Below are 19,212 nucleotides of genomic sequence, written 5' to 3' on the forward strand. Positions count from 1 at the left end.
TTTGTCTCCTACCGCAATTGCTGGCCCCTCTTGTCTGTGAGCATCTGCAGCTCTCTTGTAAGCACTCTTTGCCCTGTTCAGCTGCTCCTTTAACAACTCCTGTGCGGCTTGTTGCTCTTTAAGAAAATCAGCCACTGCTGGAACAGTTCCCTGCTGGGAGGAGGTGGGCAACACCTGAGGGTTAACCCCGCAGAGTGCTTGGAAAGGAGACATCTTGGTAGAGGACTGCACAGAGTTGTTATAAGTAAATTCTGCCATGGGGAGCACGGCTGGCCAATTGTCTTGCCGATAAGTGGTGTAACACCTGAGATACTGTTGCAACCATTGGTTAATTTTCTCAGCTTGCCCGTTACTAGCTGGATGATGAGACGATGATAGGTGGATCTGGACCCCTAATGACTGGAAAAGGGCCCTCCAGAACCTGGAAGTGAACTGAGGGCCCGTCACTCACCAAGTGATTTATCGTGTCTCTATATCTAAAAACACGGTCTATAAACAACTGCGCTGTGGGTTGAGCAAATGGGAGGCCCTTGCAAGGAACAAAATGTGCCATTCTTGTGAAAAGGTCCACCACCACTAGTATGGAAGTCAGCCCCTGGACCGGGGGTAAATCAGTGATGAAATCCATGGAAACTGTATCCCAAGGCCCACTGGAGGTGGGTAGGGGTTGCAAGAATCCTGGGGGCTTCCCTGGGAGAGTCTTGGCTCGTCTACAGGTATGACAAGAAGCCACGTAACCCTTTATGTCTGCAGTCATCTTAGGCCACCAGTAGTCTCTCAGAGCTCTATGGAGAGTTTTGAAAACACCTCTGTGCCCAGCCGTTTAATGGTCATGGCAAAGTCTCAGTACTTCTTCCCTCAATGAGGGGGGAATATATAATAACCCACTATGCCAGAGGATTCCTGCTTCCACATTAAATGGGGATGCGGTGTCTTGTAGACCCCTCTGGAGGTCATCCATCCTGGCCCTGGCATATGGGTCCTGTTGCTGCTGAGCTTTGACCCTTGCAAAGAGGTCCTCTGCTTGTCTGCCTGCTGTTAAAATCTCTCTCTGGTTCCCCTCTGTAGACTGCTCAAAGTTGTGAGGTTGTAATATAGCAGCCTGGGCCTCCTGGTGTGTAGCGGGGGTTGCCTGAATGGATTGAGAGAGGGCATCTGCCAAACAGTTCTGCACCCCCGGAACATAAGAGATAACAAAATTGAAACGGGAGAAAAACTGGCTCCATCTGATTTGGCATGGGGTGAGCAAATTCTTGTGGGGTGCAAACCTTCACAGGAAAGGTCGCACCTTCTAGCCAATGCCTCCAATCTTGAAATGCTGCTTTAATTGCCAGCAACTCCTTGTTAAAAACATCATAGCTTCTGCGGGCGAGAGAGTGCAAGAGAAAAAGGCACAAGGAAGCAATATCTTCCTTACTTTGTCAGTATATTGCAATAAAACAGCAGCAATAGCAAAATCTGAAGCATCTGAATGTATTATGAATTGCTTTGTGGTATCAGGATGCTTTAAAAGCGGCTGGGATGCAAAAAGTTCCTTAAATTCTTGGAAGGCTGCTTGCTCCCTCTCCCCCCAAAGGAATTTTGATCCTTTCTTCAAAAGCTGTGTGAGGGGCTTGGCCCTGTCACTAAGTTTATGTATGAATCTTCTATAGAAATTGGCGAATCCTAGGAATTTTTGTCCGTCTTTCACATGGGGGGGGGGGTTGCCAAGAGAGAATTGCCTGGACTTTTGAAGGATCCATGGATATACCTTCTGTTGATATTCTATAGCCCAGGAAATGTAATTCTGTTAAATTGAAGGCACACTTCTCTAGCTTGGCAAACAGCTTGTTTTCTCTCAATCTTTGTAAGACATTACGTACATGGGTTACATGAGTTGTAGCATCCTCAGAGAATATTAATAAGTCATCTAGATAAATGACCATATATTTATCTAGTAAATCAGAGAAAATTTGATCAGAAATCAGGAAAATATGGCTGCATTAGCTAATCCAAAAGGGACAACAAGATATTCAAATTTTCCATACCTGGTATCGAAGGCAGTCAGATATTCATGCCCCTCTTTCATCCGGATCAGATTGTATGCATTCCTGAGGTCCAACCTAGTAAAAATGCATACTTTCTGTAAATAATACAGCAGGTCAGCTATTAAGGGAAGCGGGTAATTTTCCCTGACCATGATTTTATTGAGGGAGCTGAAATCATGAGCCACTCTCAAGGGTGCCTCCTGAGCTGCCGGTGCCAACAGGTCAGGCTTCTTTGGTACGAAGAAGGTAGGGGCAGATGCTGGGGAAGTAGATGGTCGGATGAAACCTTTTTGGAGATTAGTATCCAAATAATCTTTCAAGGTAGCTAGTTCCTTGGGCGACATGGGATATTGTTTCCTTGCTGGAATCTTGGCTCCTGGTATCAACTCAATAGTGCAATCACAGTCCCTATAGGGGGGGTAGTGCTGTGGCCTCTTGTTCACTGAAAATGTCTGCAAAATCTGCATACTTGGCTGGCAACTGCACTCCCCCTGCTTCGATGACTGCGTTGGTTGCTGGAGAGAAAAGGGCGGCTTGAATCTTGTGGTGCTGGCATTCCTTAGCTGGGAAGGAGACTGCTCCCGTAGTCCAGTCCAACAATGGGTTGTGGAGTTTCAGCCAAGGTGTGCCCAGGATTATAGGTACATTAAGTGATGCAGTAACATAAAGTTGGATCCACTCAGCGTAGTCTCCCGTTCTTAGCTGTAAAGGTTATGTGGATCTTCAAATTGGCCCAGCTTTGAGGGGCTGGCCATCAATGGTCTTGACTTCTATGGGACGTGGCAATTCCATGGTCGGGATGTTCAGGTCTTGTACTGTCTGTACATCAATAAAATTGTTGGAAGCTCCGGAATCAACGAGAGCCTCTAACTTGACATGGTGCTCTGGGTTTACGTGCATTATCCACGTATAGTAGAAAAAGGATTGCCTGGAATCCTCGGAATGAGCCCTTCTTAATTGATTGATGGTCTCCCTGCTGAGCTCTGTGGAGGGAGACTGACAGAGTTTCCCTGGTTGGAAGTAGAGGCAGGGATGGATCTTGGTTCTGCTGCTTGGCCTGGGGCTCTTACAGAATTCACTTGGCTTCTCGCTGGGCAAGCTCTCACCATATGCCCCGAGGCTCTGCAGTAGAAACAGAGGGCTCTCTCTCTCCTTCTCTGTCTCTCAGCCTCAGAAGTAAGTCTCCTGCTTGCCCCAATCTGCATTGGCTCCTCTTGTCCTGAGTAGAGAGATGCTGCAGAGAGAGAAATCCTGGAAGTGATCTGAATCCCCTGCCTCTCCCCGGCTGCAGCTGTCTAAGCTCTTCTAGTCTGGCGTCTATGACCACAGACAACTGATATAAATTTTCTAAAGTAGCTGGTGTTTCCTGGCGCACCAATTCGTTTTTTATCTCCTCATCCAGCCCGTTTGAATTGGTCTTTCAAGGCACTCTCGTTCCAGTCCAGATCCCCTGCTAACAGCTTGAAATCAGCAATGTAAATTCCCACTCTCTTGTTGCCTTGCTTGAGCTTCCGAATTTCCCAGCTGGCAGTGATGTCTCTGATCGGGTCAAAGTGTGCTCGGAACCTTGCCAGAAAATTCTGGTAGTTATCAAGAATTGGGTCGTTGTTCTCTACCATGGGAATAGTCCATTTGGCTGCTGGACCCTTTAGCGGACTTAAAATAAAAGTGACTCTGGTTCGGTCTGTTGGGAACTCTGCTGTCGAAAAACATTGTGCACTGGGTAAGAAATGTTCTCAACTGTCCAGCTTCTCCTCCAAACTTCTCTGATAAGCTGCCCTGGGATCTCAAGACTACTGGTGGAGCTGCTGCTGCTGCTGCTGGCACCGGTTGTGGGATGATCGGAGCTGGTTGTTGTAACTGCTGGAGCATAGCCACTTGTAATGTGTTGACCTGGAGATCTACTTGCTGCTGGTGTTGCTGCAAGGCTGCTGCCAATAGTTGTATGGCCTGTCGTAGTTCTTGGTTTTCTGAAGACATATTGCCCCCCCCCCAATTTATTTTCTTTCCTCCCTCTTTCAATGGGAGTAAGAGTTTGGTAGGATTGATGTCCTGACTAAGCAAGAACCACGCCAAGATGAGGAAGAAGTCTCTAGTGCTTTATTATTGCTATAGTAGACAGAAAATCCTACCAAACTGAAGAAGCATGGGAAAACCCAGACAGATAAACTCCCAAAAGTCAAGGTGGGTCTGTTCTGTGTCTCTTTGAATGACAGCTCAAAGTCTCTAAACTATGCATGCATTTTTGCCCCTGGATAGGGGCCCCCTCCTGCTCACCATCAGAACTCATGACAAATGCACTCCTCTTTCCCTGATCCTTTAGTGGATTAACTTCACTTTCATGGTTCATCTCATGACCTGCAACCTCACACCTTTCTCCAGCCCGCCTCATTCAATGCATAACTGTGAAGAAAAACAAGGTACCCTTGTAGTGGCTGTGTTCATGGATGTGATAACGCACAACTTTACACATGAACTAGTAGTTCATGTGCTGTCCTTGTAGCCCTTGGAGATGATCTCAGCCATGAGAATAAAGGCCATCATTCCCGCATCCCCACTTCTAGGCAGTCTTGAGTAATCTAGTGCATGTGGAAAATCCTCCTTATATTCAAATCACTAGCCTCTCTCCTGCTTACACATCATATATCCCTTCATATGCAATATTTTCTGTTTTTAAGTCAGCATCCCAGAACTGACAATAAACTTGCTGTTCTCAGCATGAGCAGAACAAAGCCAGCTGTCCTGAATCTCAAACCTCACTGCTGAACTAGGCCATAGCAACTGCCTGAAACATTTCATGTGCAACAATCAAAGTCAATTTGTAATTACTCCTGTACATTTTCGCTATTGCTTGGTCTTCATTCTTAGTTGCCAGTTGCAACCAGCCAACAGCTAATTTCATGGCAGTTCTATTATATCACATGCTTCTCATTTTGAGAATTTCCAAGTAATTTTAAAATTAACATCCCCAAATATAGATATGTCCTATCTGTTGTTTTTCTAGCCAGGAGGCTCCAAAAATGTAAAAGCCTTCCTAGATTCATGTCAACTTTATACAGAAAATGACAGCATCATTTATTCTCTCTTTCCTGTTCCTGGGCTTTCTTATTTTATCATTTCTCTCCCCATTGATTCCAATGAAAGCAATGTGAATTATCCTATTATCCTACGTTGAAATGCCAGGGACTAAAAATTGCAGCCATTCAATCAGTTTGAACTCCATCAATTCCTGATGTATAACATACAGATTTTCAACATGTCTGCAAATTAAGTGATTGACTGACCATTACTGTTCAATCAAAACAGCTGCATAACTTTTGTAGTGAATAACTACAACCATAAAATAAGCATTAATAAAATAAAAATAATTATAAATCATTCCAATAAAATTGGCTTTTAAGTTAATAGCAACCCCATAAATAAATATTAACCAATGCAAATATCATACATTTAAAGCAAAGTCCTGGGATAGAACTTAATTTATAGATAAACATAATAAAGTAAAACAGCTGTTAACCTAGAACTGTCAGATAAATAAAAATAGGGCAAAACAACCAGATTCCTTATTAATCCACTGAACTGATTGTATTAGATAGTGGTAACCAAAATAAATGAAAATAATGCTTCCTCTCCACAAATTCCTATGATAGATCCTAGGAATAGAACCACCTGTTAGTAAACACATATACATTATATCTAGACTTGATGCTTCCCTGCAACAGAGATGATGTGGAAAAATGGTTCTGTTATAACGCGGTTCTCTGAGACAATGGTAAAGGTTTCCCTTGACATAAAGTCCATTCGTGTCCGACTCTAGGGGGCGGTGCTCATCTCCGTTTCAAGCCAAAGAGCTGGCGTTTGTCCGTAGACCCTTCCGTGGTCATGTGGCCAACATGACTAAACGGAACGCCATTACCTGCCCGCCGAACCGGTACCTATTAATCTACTCTCATTTGCATGTTTTTGAACTGCTAGGTTGACAGGAGCTGGGACTAGCAACGGGAGCTCACCCCGTCATGTGGATTTGAACCGCCAACCTTCCGATCAGCAAGCTCAGCAGCTCAGCGGTTTAACCCGCAGCGCCATCGCGTCCCGTCTCTGAGACAATACACTATGATTAAAAAAAAGAACTTTCAAAAAAATACTTCCATGAGGTACCTCCATGAGGTACATGGAAACTCTTTAAGTAAATTCCCACATATAACTTTTTCAGGATGATCAACACTGGACAATAAGACCTCTGGCTTTATCACAGGCTTGTATCATACCATATGGTTCTACTGATTCTTTTACTAAATTTGACTATACAGATTCTGAAATTGTATTAGGCAGATACTATGAAATATACAGTACTGTGCAAAAGTTTTAGGCAGGTGTGAAAAAATGCTGTAAAGTAAGAATGCTTTCAAAAATATATATTGTAATTGTTTATGTTTATCAATTTACAGAATGCGAAGTGAGCAAACAGAAATCTAAATCAAATCAATATTTGGTGTGACCACCCTTTGCCTTCAAAACAGCATCAATTCTTATACTTGAACATTCTGTACACTTGCACAAAGTCAGGGATCGTGTAGGATTAGAGTCAGGTGTATGATTAACAAATTATACCAAGCAGGTGCTAATGATCATCAATTTCGTATGTAGGTTGAAACACAGTCATTACTGAAAAAGAAACAGCTGTGTAGGCGGCTTAAAACTGGGTGAGGAACAGCCAGACTCTGCTACTAAGGTGAAGATGTGGAAGACAGTTTCATGTCACAGGTCATACACCATGGCAAGACTGAGCACAGCAACAAGACACAAGGTAGTTATACTGCATCAGCAAGGTCCGTCCCAGGCAAAAATTTCAAAGTAGACTGGGGTTTCAAGATGTGCTGTTCAAGCTCTTTCAAAGAAGCACAAAGAAACAGGCAATGTTGGACTGTAGATGCAGTGGTTGGCCAAGGAAACTCAATGCAGCAGATGAAAGACACATCATGCTTACTTCCGTTCGACATGTCCAGCAGTGTCATCAGCACAGAACTGGTGGAAACCAGTGGGACCCAGGTACACCCATCTACTGTCCAGAGAAGTCTGGCCAGAAGTGGTCTTCATGGAAGAATTGCGGCCAAAAAGCCATACCTCCGATATGGAAACAAGGCTAAGTGACTCAACTATGCACGAAAACATAGGAACTGGGGTGCAGAAAAACGGCAGCAGGTGCTCTGGACTGATGAATCAAAATTTGAAATACTTGGCTGTCGCAGGAGGCAGTTTGTTCGCCAAAGGGCTGGAGAGCAGCACAATAATGAGTGTCTGCAGGCAACAGTGAAGCTTGGTGGAGGTTCCTTGAAAGTTTGGGGCTGCATTTCTGCAAATGGAGTTGGAGATTTGGTCAGGATCAATGGTGTCCTCAATGCTGAGAAATACATGCAGATACTTATCCATCATGCCATACCATCAGGGAGGCGTGTGATTGGCCCCAAATTTATTCTGCAGCAGGACGACGACCACAAACATACAGCCAATGTCATTAAGAACTATCTTCAGCGTAAAGAAGAACAAGGAGTCCTGGAAGTGATGATTTGGCCCCCACAGAGCCCTGATCTCCACATCATTGAGTCTGTCTGGTATTACATGAAGAGACAGAAGGATTTGAGGCAGCCTACATCCACAGGAGATCTGTGGTTAGTTCTCCAAGATGTTTGGAACAACCTACCTGCCGAGTTCCTTCAAAAACTGTGCAAATGTACCTAGAAGAATTGATACTGTTTTGAAGGCAAAGGGTGGTCACACCAAATATTGATTTGATTTGGATTTCTCTTTGTTCGCTCACTTTGCCTTTTGTAAATTGATAAACATAAACAATTACAATATATATTTTTGAAAGCATTCTTATTTTACAGCATTTTTTCACACCAGCCTAAAACGTTTGCACAGTACTGTATATGCAAATAAAAGGAATGAAATATCAAGTATTTAACTATACTATGTACACTTTCTGTATGAACCTTATCCAACATCCACATCCTTCAGATGAGCTAAAAATAAGCAATAACAAATAAATATTATTGGTGTCATGCGCTGCCTACCTCCGAGTAATACACAGACGCTGATTCCGTGAAACAGGCTCTGGTTTATTCGCAGTGTAGATACAGTATAGGAAAAAAGCTGAGAGTGACAGGAGCACGCCGGTGCGGGGTTTAAATACCCCGCGCCGGTCAGCGCCCCCTCACTCGCGGTTACGTCACCCCCCTTTGTCCAACACGCTGTCTTGCCGGTAGGTGAGGGGTTGCGAGGCCCCGCTGGCGTTCCGGGATCGCCCATCATCGGTTTCCCTATTCCTCCGGTGATTGCTGTCAGCTGGGCGATCTCCGTTGCGCTAGCGCTAACAGCTTGGGTGTGCCTCGCGATCCGCTTAGCCATTGTCTCTTGTCCTTTAGTCTTTGTAAGTTGATGGCTACTTATCTTGAGCCCCTTCCCCTGTTTCCTTGTTATTGTCATGTGTGCCATTGCGCTGATGTCTTCAGCTCAACGGCACTCATGACATACTGCCCCCTGTCCGAATAGTGCCCCCCCCCCGGTTTTCTGGTTTTTTACCAGGAGAGCTGTCAAAATGGTTTTTTTTTTTTTTGAATTTCCCGCCGGAGTGTTTTTCGCCCCTCCCTTTGTTCCGCCCTCTACCACGTGTCTCTCTAGGGTGTGTTCTTAGTGCACATGCCCAGGTCACACCCTGGGCGTGCACATGCTCCGGCCACACCCTGTTTATTTGGCTCAGTTCGACGAGGAGAGAGGCGTGGCTGGTCGGGTGCTTATCAGCTCCAGGTAGGGCCCTTATTTTTTATTCTAAGTGCATCGCCTTTGTTATGTGTGCTCCTGGGCGTTGCCCCCAGGATGCACTGTTGACTTGCTTGCCACTCCCCCGTGGGCCCGGGGCGGGGGGAGGGTGCTGGCGACCGCTTGTTACTGCCTCGTGGGCCCGGGGTGGGGGGGGTGAGTCCCGGGGGGGGGGAGGTCCACCCAAGTCGCGGGTTTGGGGGGGCCCTTTCCCTTGGGGCATGGTAGGCGGGGGGGGCCGTGGGGGAGGGGTTATGCAGGTGACGGTTTGCTAGTCTTGGTTTTGGCTTGTCGGGGTATGCCCGGTGAAAAGCCCAGGTCAGGTCAGGCGCGTTAACGTTGTGCGCCGCCACCCATTCTGGGTGGGGGAAGTGTTTCCACCTGACCAAATAGTGTAAAGTTCCCCGTTGCCTGCGAGAGTCGAGTATGTCCCTTACGTCAAAGTGATGTTGCCCGTCGATCATCACCGGTGAGGGCAGCGGCGTGCTTGGGTGCCATCGAGAGGTGGTTGCCGGTTTCAGGAGGCTGGTGTGGAACACCGGGTGGAGTCTCCGTAGGTTGTGTGGCAGGTCCAAGCGTATTGCCACCGGGTTCACTATCTGCGTGACTTGGAACGGCCCGATGTACTTAGGCCCCAGTTTTTTCGAGGGTTGGGGTGACTTTAGGAATTTGGTGGATAGGTAGACCATATCCCCCGCCTGGAACGTCGGTTGTTGGCGCCGGTGCTTGTCGGCCTGCTCTTTGTAGGCCGCCTGTGCATCCTTCAGCACTGCCGTGATTATTGGCCACGATTCCGCAATCTTCCGTCCCCAGTCGCTAGCGTCCACCTGGGGTTCCGGGGGTTGTGGTAGCTCCGGTATGGGGACGAAGTCGCGCCCCGAGACTACCTCGAACGGGGTTTTCCCCGTGCTCGTGTGGACGGCGTTGTTGTATGCGACTTCGACGAACAGGAGCAGTTCGGCCCAGTCGTCTTGATGATAGTTGGTATATGAGCGTATGAATTGCTCTAGGGTGGCATTGAGGACCTCTGTGGCTCCGTCCGTCTGGGGGTGCCAGGCAGTGGATAGGGCCTGTTGGGTCCCCGTCAGCTTTAGGAAGGCCCGCCAGAATTTAGAAGTGAACTGTGTGCCCCTGTCGGTCACCACACGTGCGGGACATCCGTGTAACCTGTACACGTGGATGAGGAAGAGTTTGGCTAGTTGTTGTGCGGACGGGACCGATGTGCAGGGGATGAAGTGGGCCTGTTTCGAGAAATAGTCCTTCACCACCCAAATGGCCGTTTTCTTCTGGCTGGGTGGGAGGTCCACTATAAAATCCATGGAGATTTCCTCCCATGGGCGGGAGGGTTCTGCCACCTGTTGTAAAAGCCCCGCAGGTTTGCCTGGTGCCCGTTTGGCCCTGGCGCACGTTGGGCAGGACGCTACGTATGCTTTCACGTCTCGTCTTAGCGCGGGCCACCAGAATTGACGCCTTGTTAGGTGTAGGGTCTTAAGGAACCCAAAGTGTCCCGCTTGCTTGGCGTTGTGGGATCTATGCAAGATCGCTTGGCGTTGCGAGTCCGGGACATAGATTCTGCCTTCCCCCCATGCCAGATCCTGTGCCATCGTTACCTTGTCGGGGTTTGCCAGGAACCAGGGGTCGGTTTTGAGGGCGGCGGCGAGGTCCGTGCGTATCCCCCCTGGTAGTTGCGGTTGGCGTCATCTGGTCACAGGTTGTCCCGCCGTCGGTTGCGCCGTAGAGTCGAGCTGCCTCCGAGCGCCGCTCCGGGTGGTCACGGCCATCCCCAGTTGAGAGGCGGATAGGACCGTCCCAATGGTGTCTGGGGCGGGCTCTTCGTCTTGGGGCAGTCGGGAAAGGGCGTCGGCCAGGAAGTTCTTTTTACCCGGCATGAACTTCAGCTGAAAGTTGAAGCGGCTGAAGAATTGGGCCCATCGGACCTGTTTTGGGCTGAGGCGTCTGGGCGTTCGGAGGGCCTCGAGGTTCCGGTGGTCGGTCCAGACCTCGAATGGTTGGGTGGCTCCCTCGAGTAGGTGTCTCCATGTTTCTAGCGCCGATTTTACCGCGAAGGCTTCTTTCTCCCAGACGTGCCATCGCCTGTCTGTCTCGGAAAATTTCGACAGGTAGGCGCATGGTTTCAGGAGTCCTGTGGGGTCCTTTTGGAGTAGGATGGCCCCCAGGGAGAAGTCTGAGGCGTCGGCTTGGACCACGAACGGCCGTTCTGGGTCCGGGTGCGCGAGGATTGGCTCCGTGGTGAACAGCGCTTTCAACTTGTTGAATGCGGTCTGGCACGCGGGAGTCCAATTCAATACTGTGCCCGGGTTCTTGGCGCGTCGGGTGTCCCCCACCCCTTTGGTTTTGAGGAGGTCCGTTAGGGGGAGGGCTATCTCTGCGAACCCCCGGGCGAATGACCTGTAAAAATTCGCGAAGCCGAGGAAGCTCTGGAGTTGGCGTCTGTTGCGGGGGCGTTCCCAGTTCAGCACCGCCTCAACTTTTGCGGGGTCCATTTCTATGCCGTCTCCGGAGATTCGGTACCCCAGGTAGTCTAGGCACGCTTTATGGAATTCGCACTTTGTGGGTTTGGCATAGAGCTGCGCCCTTCTGAGTTTGTCGAGGACTTGCCTGACTAGGGTCACACGTTCCTTGTGCGTTTTAGTGTAGATAAGGACGTCGTCTATGTAGACAAGGACCCCTTTGAACAGGTGTTCATGCAGGACCTCATTGATGAGCTGCATAAACACCCCGGGGGCCCCCGCGAGTCCGAACGGCAGCACTTTGTACTGGAAGGCGCCTAGGGGGCAGTTGAACGCAGTCTTCCATTCGTCCCCCTCCCTGATTCGGATGCGGTAGTACGCCTCGCGAAGGTCCAGTTTGGAGAAGACTTTGCCCGTGGACAGGTGGGCGAGCATGTCTTTCACCAGGGGTAAGGGGTATTTGTTGGACAGGGAAGCCGCGTTTAGGCCCCGGTAGTCGGTGCAGAGCCGTAGGGTGCCGTCTTTCTTCTCCCGGAATAAGACGGGGGCTCCGACTGGTGAGCATGCTGGCTCTATGAATCCCCTCTCTAGGTTTTTATCGATGAACTCCCGGAGGGTTGCCATCTCCTTCGGGGTCATCGAGTAGATCTTCGGTCTAGGTAAGGGGACGTCGGGCAGCAGGTCGATCCGACAGTCCGTCTTGCGGTGGGGGGGTAGTTGGTCAGCTTCCGCCTCTCCGAAGACCTCGGAGAAGTCGGCGTATTGTTCCGGTAGGTCTGCTGTGGTAGCGGCGTTGTCCTGTGTAGTCACCTCTGCTCGTCCCACAGTGGGGTTGGTTCTGCCCGCCGGAACTGGTGCCCGATACTCGCCGTCGCCAAATGTGAAGGTGCGGGTCTCCCAGTCGATGCGCGGGTTGTTTGTGGCGAGCCATGGCATTCCCAGGACTGCAATGGGTCGTCCGATGTGGGTGACGACGAACGATGTGCGTTCGGTGTGAGTGCCCATTTGCAGGGTGACCGGCTCGGTTTGCATCGTGGCTGGTTTCCCTCCCGCTGTTGAGCCGTCCAGCTGGTGGAATGCCAACGGCGTGGGGAGGGGGAAGCAGCGGAGGTCGAGTTTGGCGACTAAGTCGGGGTGGATGAGGTTTTTCGAGCACCCCGAGTCCACTAGTGCCACGGCCGTGGTGGCTCCGTTGCCGGCAGAGAGTTTGATTGCCGCCATTATCACGGAGCTTTCGCCGTTCCGTCGAGGTGGTCCGCGCTGCTGTCCCACCGCCTGCCTCGCAACGCATTTCAGGGCAGGCGGGGAGCGTTTCCCGCCGGCTGGTCTGGGTCTACGTCGTCCTCTTCCCCCCAGTAGGCGTCCCAGCCTTCCTCTGGTGTCGCTGTGGCTCCGGTCATTCGGCGGTGAGGGGGCGGCGGCGGGTTAGGTGGTTTGGGGCTAGTTTTTGGGGTGGGTTTAGGCACACTGGTCGGCGGTCGGTTGGCGAAGCAATCTGCCGTCTTGTGCCCTAGTTTTCCACACCTCCCGCAGGGCCCCCGATTAAATTTCTTCTTTGGGTATGTGGGGCCGGCCGTCCCCACGTGTGATGCGGGTACCTTTTTGCAGGTGTTGTTCGTGTCTTCCGTAGTTGTCATGAGGAAGGTGCGGTGCGCGTGTTCTGCTTTCCCCGCGAGGTGGATCCACCCGTGTAGAGTTTCTGGGTCGTCGCGGTAGAGGGCCCATTGAAGTACGTCGCGGTTGAGCCCCCTTTTGAACATTTCCAGCAGGGTGGTCTCGGACCAGTCGTTGACCTTCCCCGCGAGGGCTTTGAACTCGAGGGCGTAGTCCGGGACAGTGCGTGTGCCCTGTTTAAGTCTTTGGAGTGCGCTTTTCGCCCTCACTTTGGCTAGTGGGTCCTCGAAGTAGCTTTTCATCTCATTGATGAAGGTGGGGAAGTTGGCGAGGGCGGGGGAGCTGGACTCGTACAGTTGGACATACCAGTCCGCCGCCCGGTCTTGTAGTTTGATCGCCACGGCAGCGATCTTGTCCGCTTCGGAGTCGTAGGAGTGTCCGTGCCTCCCCATGAACTCCCTGGCGTTCGTGATAAAGAACGACAGTTTCGCGGGGTTCCCATCAAAGAAGACGGGGAAGTCCTTTGGGGCCTGGGCGTTTTGTGCGCCCCTTCCTCTCGCTTCCCGGCCTGTGGCGTCGTCCGCCTGGGCCGTTTGTTGACCTTCATTTGGCCTGTGGGGGTTCGGCGCTTCGCTCGGGGTGTGGACCTGTGCGGGGGCGTCGTTGGGCGGCGCGGGGGACATCAGCGACTGAAGCATGGTCCGGAGTTCCTTCAGTTGGGTCTCCATGGCCGCGAGTCTAGCTTGTGCGTCCTCGTCCGCGATCCGCGCCACCGCTGGGGCCGGTTCCGTCGGTGCGTCGGCGGGGGTGGGTTGCCGGTGGGGTTCAGTCTCTCTCGGCCGTTGGTCCGCTTCCTCCGCCGTCGGCTGGGTTGCTTCTTCGTCCTCCCCCGTGCTTACCGCCGTTGGGCTGTCGCTCCACGCCCGTTGCTGGGGTGCGATGTGGGGCGCGGGGTTCTCCGCTGGTCTCGGGAGGTATGTTGCTCCCTCCCGTGGCCGGGTTGCCTCCGTCGCCATCTCCCCTTGGGGTTGGAGCTGAGGCTCGGGTCGGGTCGGGTGGGCATCCATGGCTCCGGGAGTCCGCGGTGCCTCTGGCCTCGATCGGTCCTCCTCTGCTTCTTGCCGTGCGGCTCGCCCCCCTTGTCCGCGTCGCGCCGGCCTCATCTTCCTGGTCTTCTCGCCGTCTACTCCTCCCGCGGCTCGTTATCGTCCGGTGGGGCTCGGCGAGGCTGAGTTTATGACTCTCAGCTTTATGTCATGCGCTGCCTACCTCCGAGTAATACACAGACGCTGATTCCGTGAAACAGGCTCTGGTTTATTCGCAGTGTAGATACAGTATAGGAAAAAAGCTGAGAGTGACAGGAGCGCACCGGTGCGGGGTTTAAATACCCCGCGCCGGTCAGCGCCCCCTCACTCGCGGTTACGTCACCCCCCTTTGTCCAACACGCTGTCTTGCCGGTAGGTGAGGGGTTGCGAGGCCCCGCTGGCGTTCCGGGATCGCCCATCATCGGTTTCCCTATTCCTCCGGTGATTGCTGTCAGCTGGGCGATCTCCGTTGCGCTAGCGCTAACAGCTTGGGTGTGCCTCGCGATCCGCTTAGCCATTGTCTCTTGTCCTTTAGTCTTTGTAAGTTGATGGCTACTTATCTTGAGCCCCTTCCCCTGTTTCCTTGTTATTGTCATGTGTGCCATTGCGCTGATGTCTTCAGCTCAACGGCACTCATGACAATTGGTTAGATTTATATGGCCACCAATCAAAACATTCAGTGTGACTTTGTGTGTGTGTGCATTTAAATGTGTGTGCATTTAAAAACTTCATTAAAAGAATGCAAAAAATACAAAAATTAAATATGGGGAAGTACTTAAAAAAAGCTTCAGCTATCTCTTATCAATCATCACTTAGAATGGCTAAAAATCCTAAGAGTTGTGCTAGCTTGGAAATGGTTCTTCCAAATTAAGTACTGCAACATTGGATATTGAATATGAAAACTCTTAACAGTACTGCAGTAACCATCCAGATGGTTTTGAGTGTGTGCCTTCAAGTCAGTCATGATTCCTGGTGACTGCCTGGTCAGGTTTGTGCAATATCCCCGGAAGGGAGGAGATGGGCGGGGAAAAATTGGATAGATAAATAAATAAATAAGTATTCTTGGTAACATTTTTGGAAGTGGTTTGCCACTGTCTTCTTGATTTGTGTACCTAGCCAAAGAAACATCTACTGGGTGAAACTTTTTCTTTCTCGCTTAGGAGTCTTCCATCACATATTTAAGAACTATCAGGCTTTTATTTCATTTTCAGAGTTCTCTTGTGGAATTCCAGCTTAACTGCCCCCACATCAAACTGAAGATTAATTTTATCTAGTTTCCAAATTAGCTTGATAGTTTTGTGTTGTTTTATAATTCAGTTAATGTATTATTTCCTTATGCATAAAGTAAGTGACTTCATGCTACATTTCTTTTTCACACCTAGGAGTCCTCCTTTCTACAAATAATTGAACATGACCCAGCAGCTTTCCTATTAACAATTTCCTTACTGTCGGTCAAAGAATGGGGATTATGAAATTGCTGCCATGCTGCAAGCTGCTCTATCATCTTACACTGCTTAAGTGACTAGATTGCATTGTATTGGGTATAAGAGTGCTTCCCCAAATATGTTAAGCTTTGTGTTAACAGGAAGTGCAAGTATTCACTTTCATAGGCTGTTTAATAACTTATCTCTTAATCAATATTTAAGTGTTTTCCTTGTACTGTTGAAGTAATCCAAGGCAAACTTAGGATAATGGATACCCGTTAGAGTACTAAATGGTTTGTTTACTCAATCATATAGACTGTATTTCTGGATTAACTGATATTAAACTTACATATTTATTTTCACACCACCTTCATTAAAACTTACGCTAGACCTGAAGTGGTAATGGAGTTAGGGTCTTATGGGCTTATAGTCAACCAACGCATCTGAAACATATTCCCTTGTCTTCAGGGGCTGAAGGGAGATTTATCAATTTTCTAACAAAATTGTTTTCGATCTATTGTTTGGTCAATTACTTAAATATATCCTCAAGCCAAGATCAACTTCCGGTGACTGCATCCATGCAGTTTTATTAGTAATGTTACGCAGGTGGTTCGCTACTGCCTTGTTCTGGGATGTTCAACTTCTCAGTCTAGGCAACATTCAACTTCCCATGCCAGACCCCCATCCAAATAATAATTAGGGCTGTGCTTCGCTTCAAAGATCAGCTAAGAGTGGCTGGGCATGTGGCACACATTTTTTTTTTCAAAAATTGCCTGAAGAATATTTTTGGAGGAATTCTACTACTAGTTTTTATCAGCAAAACATGAACGCAATTCTATGGGTTTTTTCCATGTCTACCCAACACATTAAGTAGGTTTGTTTTGCACTACATTAGCTGTAACATGTAGGTATGTATGATAAAATGTCTTTTTCCCTGGAGGCTGGTGAAGAAAGCATTTTATTTTCAACCTATGCAGTGTATTCAGGAAGAAGGAACATGCTAAGAAAAAAATGCTATTGAGTCGGAGTGCACTGATGACAGTGGGCATATACCGATTTTTCGAGTAATTGGAGATTTATAAAAGAAATGGGGTTTAAGAACAAAGATTATCCAAGCTCTGGAAGGGAACGAGAGATAACGGACTGCTGAAAGTTTTCTTTGCTCTACCTGGGATGGCTAGCAGGAGAGGCTCAATTAAAGCAAACCGGGGGCGGCGGGGCATTTTTTGGCGTGCAGGTGCCTGGCAGCCCCGGCCAGGCCCGGGCGCGAGAGAAGAGCTGAACCGCCGCCGCTGCCGGCAGGGTGGGAGAGAAGGGAAGGGGAAGAGGCGGAGCCTGAGAGGCGGTGGCGGCAGCAGTGTCAATAATACAATAGGGCTCTTGTACCGCCGCCTGGCCTGCCAAGAGGGAGACTACAAGGGCAAGGGCCCGCTCCCCCCAGAGTACGAGAAAGGAAAAAGGGGGGAGGCAGGCGACATGCCCAACGAGACGGCCGGGCCGTAGTCAGGACAGGCAGGCCCGGGGGCAGCGCCGCTGCGGCTAAAGAGGAACCGGGGCACCGATGAGCGCCGCCAGATAGCAGCCCGAGCTCCAGGCCCTGGCGGAACGCACACCGTGGTCGCCGCCTGCTCCAGAGCCACAAGGTGAGCTGCGGAAGAGGGGCCCACGGCGGCGGCGAGGTTGCCTGGGGCCGCGGGCAGGGCCGGGCTGGCGAGAGCCCTGGTGTGACGGTGCGGCGGAAACAGCTCCAGGCACCCGGAGAGAGGGGACGGGAGGCAGCTCCCGGCCCTCGCCTGCTCACCCGGCCTGCGGGGGCGCGATCGAGGGGCCGAGTCGGCTCTTGGCCGAGCTTGGGGTGGCGCTTTACCCATATCGCCGATCCCGCCGCTGCGACGAGCCGCGCGCCCCCTCCCACGCACAGGCGGCGCTTGGCGCCAAGGCCTGGCCGCTGGAGTCACGCTGGCGGGGCGGGAAGGGGCCGAGCCTCCATGAGGTGAGCGGGGAAGGGGAGGAGCCGCCGCGCTAGCGCCGCCTCAGGGATCGGCTCCGGTGTTCCTGAGGGGCCACGTGATTGCGCGGGTGGTCGTTGGCTGTTCCCGGCCCGGGGGTGGGTGGGGGATAAGTTTTCTCCTCTTGCTTCGTCGCCCCCCCTCGGACTGAGGGGGAGGATATATTTTTATAGGATCAACTCAGGCCTTGAATTTATGCGGGCTTCTGAATCGGTATCCACAGAGGCGAGGTAGAACACCCTCCTTTTAGCTACTTTTTTTCCAATTCACTGCTTTATTTTCTGCCCTTAAGTCTGACTCGGCGTTACACACCTGTCGTGGTTAACTGAGGTGATACCGTTCATCCAATTTCCTGAATGCGTTCAATAAATGAGCTAAACCGGGTCGCTAGGTTGTGATTCTCTTGGGTCGGGCAAACGCAGCTGTCCTCGGCCGGCGTCTCTTCTGTAGCCCATATGACTTCTGAGTTTGTGAAAAGCAGTACTTGGCAGTTGCACTTTGAGGACTTGTATTAAGGATTTTCAGCTTTCCTTAACCTCCTACGGTCCAGAAGCATTGGATTTCAATTCCGATAGAGCATGGTTCGTAAAGTAGCTTGAATCAGGAGAGTTGAAATCCGTTGTTACTGTTTACAATTGTTCAGCCATTTTCAACTTTTTGTGACCCGATGGACATCATTTCACTGGAACTGTCTGTCGGTAACTCCTGCTTTGAGTTCTTGCAAGCTCAGCTTTTGTTTTCAGTTACAATATCCCTTGAGCTTCTGTTGGCCTCTTTTTCAGTGGACGAGGAGGTGGATTGTGTGCCCTCAAGTTGTTGTCGACTCTTAGCGACCACATAGATAGATTTTATCCATGATGATCTATCCCTACCCTGGTCCGTCAGCTCATTGCTCCTGTGACTGAGTCAATCCACCTTGCTGCTGCTCGTCCTTCATTCCTTACATCTTTCGGAGCATTAGAGCTGCCTAGGATACAACGTGTGGGCTCTTTTCCAGTAACTCCTGCCTCTGTGTTAAATATCCAAAAGAGTTAAGCTTTAGCTTCATTCTTAGTGCTGCTAGTGAGCAGTCTGGATTTACTTCTAGTACTGTATTGAATTGTTTTTCTTGTCGTCCAAGGTATTCTCGGCTATTTTATCAGCATTATATTTCAAAGGCATCATTTTTTCTTTGTTTAGCCTTTCAGATGGTCTAGGTTTCACAGCCATATTTTACAACTAGGGAAACCATGGCTTTAATATGTACTTTTTGTCAGTGTGATACTCTGCACTTTATTTACCTACATCTATGATAGACTTTCTCCAAAGCAGCAGGTATCACTTTTTATCATGGTTACAAATACCACTGTTCCAAATGTTTGTCCATTACTATTTCAGTTTCTTCATTTTTCTTCTTTCTAATTGCACTGGTTGGTATTGCTTGTTGACATAAACTTATTTATATTTTTTCAACGTGGAACAGCATAAAAGCTTCTCCATTCATTTAGTCAGTTTGGTTTTTGTGTTTTCCATATATAGTTTTCTTGGGCTGGCGGAAGGTGTTTGCCATAAATATTGAATTTTCTTGGCAGAATTCTATTAGTCTGTCTCTTTGCTTCATTTCATAGAGCAAATTTTACCATATTCCAGATGCTATTTGTTATCAACTTTAGCATTCTAATTTCCTCTAGTTAGTATGAGTCTTTTTTTTTTTTTTGGTGTTACGTAGACAAGGTGTGGCAAGTCACTATAAAACTGTTTTGATTCTGCTTCTTCTGCAATTG

The 19,212-nt window shown here is 49.5% G+C and overlaps 1 protein-coding gene across 1 annotated transcript in view; it reads left to right on the forward strand.

Annotated features, from left to right (window-relative positions):
• The first annotated feature begins 16,951 nt into the window (after positions 1-16,951).
• The window catches only part of JADE3 (jade family PHD finger 3), a 50,978-nt gene continuing 48,717 nt past the window's right edge, over positions 16,952-19,212 (forward strand). Inside the window, exon 1 of the mRNA XM_063305028.1 lies at positions 16,952-17,083. The gene's annotated coding sequence lies outside the window, so the exon portion shown is untranslated. The remainder of the gene's footprint in view (positions 17,084-19,212) is intronic.

Source organism: Candoia aspera, chromosome 5 (genome assembly GCF_035149785.1).
Source record: "Candoia aspera isolate rCanAsp1 chromosome 5, rCanAsp1.hap2, whole genome shotgun sequence".
Lineage (NCBI taxonomy): Eukaryota > Metazoa > Chordata > Lepidosauria > Squamata > Boidae > Candoia > Candoia aspera.